The sequence below is a fragment of the Schistocerca piceifrons genome, chromosome X (assembly GCF_021461385.2).
Source record: "Schistocerca piceifrons isolate TAMUIC-IGC-003096 chromosome X, iqSchPice1.1, whole genome shotgun sequence".
Lineage (NCBI taxonomy): Eukaryota > Metazoa > Arthropoda > Insecta > Orthoptera > Acrididae > Schistocerca > Schistocerca piceifrons.
The window spans coordinates 84,388,281-84,393,134 of NC_060149.1; the positions used below are offsets into that span (position 1 = coordinate 84,388,281).

Sequence of the window (4,854 nt, forward strand, 5' to 3'; positions counted from 1 at the left end):
TTCTCAGCATTGTTTCTGGAAAGGAATGTCATCATCCCTCCAGGGATCCTAGTTTGAGTTCACGAAATATTTCCTTAATTCTTGCGTGTTGATAAACCTACCGGTAACAAATCTAGCAACACCCTTTCGAATTGCTTCGATATTTTGCTTTAATTTGACGTGCTAGGGATCAAAAGCACCAGTGTAATACTCAAGAATGGGTCGTACTAATGTTCTACATGGGGTCTCCTTTTAGATGAGTAAAATCTTTCCTGGAATCGAAGTCGGTCATCTGCGTTCCCTACGACCGACATTATTTGCTCGTTCCATTTCATATCGCTTTGCAAGATTACCACTAGATATTTAATCGAAGTGGCTTGTGATGCAGCATAATACGTGAACATTACTGGTTTATTTTTCCTATTCATCTGCAGTAACTCACACTTATCTACATTTAGAGTAAACTTCCATTTATCGCACGAAATAGAAAATTTGTCTAAGTCAACCTATATCCTCCTACGGTCATTCAACAACGATACTTTTCTGTAGCCTACACTACAGAGTCATCAGCAAACAATCGCAGATAGCTGAGCATCCTATCCGTCAGATCGTGTATGTATGTAGGGAACAAGAGCGTTCCTGCCAAACTTTCCTGGTTCACTACAGACGATACTGTTGTCTCTGATGACCACTCGTCAGTCAGGAGAGCGTAATGAGTTCTGCTACTTCAAAAGCTTGTGAGATTCTCACATACGTGGGAACCTATTTCATAACCTCATGCCTTCGTTAGTAGGCTGCAATGAGGCACCGAGTCAAACGCTTTCTGAAAATTTGGGTATATGAAATCTGTCTGTTGTCCTTCATAAATGGTTCGCATGATATCATTTAAGAAATGGGAAGCTGGGTACTAACTAAACTCCGTCCGAACAGGCCTTGGAAGGCTCAATGGTACCGACCGGCCGCCGTGTCATCCTCAGCCCACAGGCGTCACTGGATTCTGATATGGAGGGGTACGTGGTCAGCACACCGCTCTCCCAGTCGTATGTCAATTTACGAGACCGGAGCCTCTACTTCTCAGTCAAGTAGCTCCTCAGTTTGCCTCACAATAACTGAGTGCACCCCGCTTGCCAACAGCTCTCGGCAGACCGGATGGTCACCCATCCCTGTGCTAGCCCAGCCCGACAGCGCTTAACTTCGGTTATCTGACGGGAACCGGTGTTACCACTGCAGCAAGGCCGTTGGCAAGCTGGGTACTGCACAAACGATGATTTATAAATCGCTGCTGATTTGTGCACATAGAAAATTTATTACGTTCTAACTAGAATTCTCCCAATAAATCGAAGGTGACCACATCTCTTCCTTAGTGCCGACCTTAGTTGCAAGTTCCGTCTCATATCGCTTTCTAACGTTACGCCTACATATTTAATCGACATGATTCTGTCAAGCAGTACACCGCTAATACTGCATTCGAACACTACCTGTTTATTTTTTGTGTAGCAAACCGACGTTAAGGATATTGACCTGTCATTTTACGGGTCCGTTCTTTTACCCTTTTTATATGCAGGAGACATATGTGCTTTTCTCCAGGCACTTTTGACTTTGGGCTGGGGTAGAGAGATTCACGACAAATGCAAGCTACGTAAGGGGCAATACCACAGAGTATTCTCTGTAATACTGAATTGGAATTCCATCCCGATCTGCCCCTCAGTATCAGGGATGTTCTATGTCCCCTATACTGAAGTCTGTGTGTCGACCAAACGATAATGTAAGTATACCTGTACGATCATCTTACGTGAATGATTTTTTTAAACGTGAAATTTAAAGTTCAGCTTTCCTTTTACTGTCTTCTGTTGCCATACCTCACTTGCAGACGAGAGACTTTACACAAGCCTTCGTTTGCTTAATGATTTTACGTAGGACCAGATTTTTCTCAGGTTCTCTGCAAGATCTTCCGCTAACGTATGACTGGAAGTTGTATGCTTAGCGCATCGAACTTGTTATAACTAACTTTAGCCTGTCGACATTTCCGCTTCTTATTTGAAGCGAGAGTGCAACAATATCTGTTTCCTAAGCATTGTCAGAATTTTAATATTAAACTTCGTTGGGTCTCTTCTGTCCTTAATCCACTTACTCAGCACATACTTCTGCAGGGCGCGATTTACAGTCATTTTAAACTTTGCCCATAACTCCTCTACGTCCATCATGTTGGAAATAAATGATGTCAAGTCACTGTCTGAGTAGGATACTAACAACTGTTTATCCGAGGGCCGGCCACGGCGTGCCAAACGGGTCCACCGTGTGCGGTCCGCGGGTGGGCCAAGGCACGACATGTTACTCGGCTTAGCTCGGTCCTTCTAAGTACCCGGAACAGAGCGACATTACATTTAGCATTGTGGTGCGGCATTTTTTAGTCGGGACAATTCTCTTCTTTTCGGCAGAATCATGCTGTCAGCTCTGTTAATCCTTCGCTATTTTTTCGTGGTATAAAGGACGTTCACAGGTCCAGCGGCTGTTCACAAAAAGAGGCACTCTAGCGATCTATCGTCGCAATCGTTTCAAATGAATACGAATCACAAAGGAAAGGGATGAGAATTTTCAGTTCTCATACGTGACATGTACTGCATATTTTCTATAAAACGATGTTACAATATCACGCAGAAAGAATTTAAAGATTTAGCTGACAATGAAATAGCAAAGAATTACCATGATCGATAGACGAGATTCATTCTTCTGTACATCGCAAAGCACGATGTGCAAAATTTGCAGGCCTGGAGCTCGTGAAGGCACTGGTGGTACAAATAGTAAAATTTCTGAAGTCACACACATTATGCCATTGTTAGTTGCACCACTTTTCAGTGAAACTGAACGAAGGATAGACTTCATATGTCACTGCAGATTACGTAGGTTAAGTCAAGCGGCAGGCCAGAAACTATTTTTCGATTTAAAACTTTGAACACCCGAAAGAGAGTGCAGACGTCACATTATAAGTGGACTTGACTGACCACTGTAACACATTGCAAGGTAACTTCTTTCTGATTTGACGTGGATACATTTAAAAAAAAATTACATTGTATAAATGACACATTCTGACAAAGACATTCCAGTTCCCTAATTTCACTGCCACCAAATAAAACACAAAGTTACACGAGTTTATTGTGGCCTTCAAAGAATTACACGGATAGTTCCATAAACGTTTTGAGGCCACTGTCAATCTTACACCTGTTTTCGAGCTGTTTTCGAGACCGTTTGCCGTTTCAGTTGAAGGTACTCCTGTACATGTGCTGTTGTAATTGATTGACCTACAAGATAACTTCCATTGTACTGAGAAATCCTTATACGTTAAAACTGTCCCGGACGTCTACATTACTTTCCTCAGGTAGCGTTTCCTAGCCTCCATAATGAGGTTGCAAAGTACTACAATATTTCGATCGACATATTTGTGTGAAAGACCTTCCTTCGTTTATGAAACTAAATAAGTCACGATTACATGGCAACATGAGTGTGAAACTCTATTAAACTGTCTGCGTCTGTCCATATGCTGACAGTCTGCACTGAATAAAAATTGTATTATGTCTGCAGCACGCCAGAAATACTTAAGTAATACTCAAAGTTTGTTTCGTTTGTGACATATGTTGTGGAGAAATGTGAAACAAAAACCCAAGTCGTATGCTAGGCGACTGTCTTGCCATTTAAATACAGCACGTCTGCAGTTTTTCCCTCTCCCCCCACCCGCTTCCCCTTCACGCTCAGACGGCATTGCGTGGCTATGGGGCAAATATGACAGCCAGGCTGAGCACTTTGCCACCCGGGTCCATGTCCAGTCTGTGAGCCTAAATCTTGGCGCCCCTGGTTAATCCGCTTTTTATGTCATAAAAACTGTCCTAGCCTTCTTGATGGATTTATTATCTTTAGCAACCATCATCACTATGGTGACATCAGTAGAAGGGCAAAGGAGGCGTCACTACACTCTCCATTGTTGCCAGAATTATCCAAGATGGAGGCGATGACGCCATCCAAGATGGCGGCCTGTCGACTTGGCAATGGCGCATGACGCCATTCAAGATGGCAGCAGTGATATCATTCAAAACGGCGGATTTTGGCGGGAAGATAGTTCAATTGGAGTACCTACACTAACCTAACCTCCTCCCCCCTCCCCTCTCCTTCCCCAGAAAATTGGGGGAAGTTCAAATTAAATCAGGACAATGCAACACACCTCTACTAACCTAAGAAAATGGTGGGGAAGAGAGGGCACTTGGGCTACCTCCACCAACCTAAGTCATCTGACTGCCACCTCCTCCTAGGACCTGGCAGGAAGTTTGAATTTTAGAGAAGATAGGTCAATTGGGTTATCTCTGCTAACCTAAGAAAATGACAGGAAAGAAAGGGCAGTTGGACTACCTCCACTAATGTAAGTCATCCGATCGCCACCTTGTCCTAGGAAATAGTGGTAAGAGGACTCGCCCTGTGCTGGATATAAGTCTTTATTTTGCATGCACTATTTACTTAAACAATTAGAGGCAGTACCACCATCAAGTGTAGTCGCCATAAGATCCAGAGTCGAACTGACATAGTACACAGTACTGCCACCAGAGGGCATTGTCGCCTGTTCCATGACATAATCCAAGATGGCGGGGAAAATGGAGGGTAACAGTGTGTTCACCAGGGGGTCTGGGCCTAGCACACAGTACCACCACCAGAGGGCTCTGTCTCCCATTCCATGATGCAGCCCAAGATGGCTGACTGGAGAGGAAAGTGACTCAGTCTGTGCTGGGCTGCTGGAGAGAGGAAGAAGTGTACTTTATTTATTTTGCAACAATTTATTTAGAGATGGATTTGAGATAGTATATTTATCACACTGATACAGAACACACACTC

The 4,854-nt window shown here is 43.6% G+C and overlaps 1 pseudogene; it reads right to left on the bottom strand.

Moving 5' to 3' along the window:
• Positions 1 to 1,104: 1,104 nt before the first annotated feature.
• Positions 1,105 to 1,222, bottom strand: LOC124723847 (annotated as a pseudogene).
• Positions 1,223 to 4,854: the final 3,632 nt, after the last annotated feature.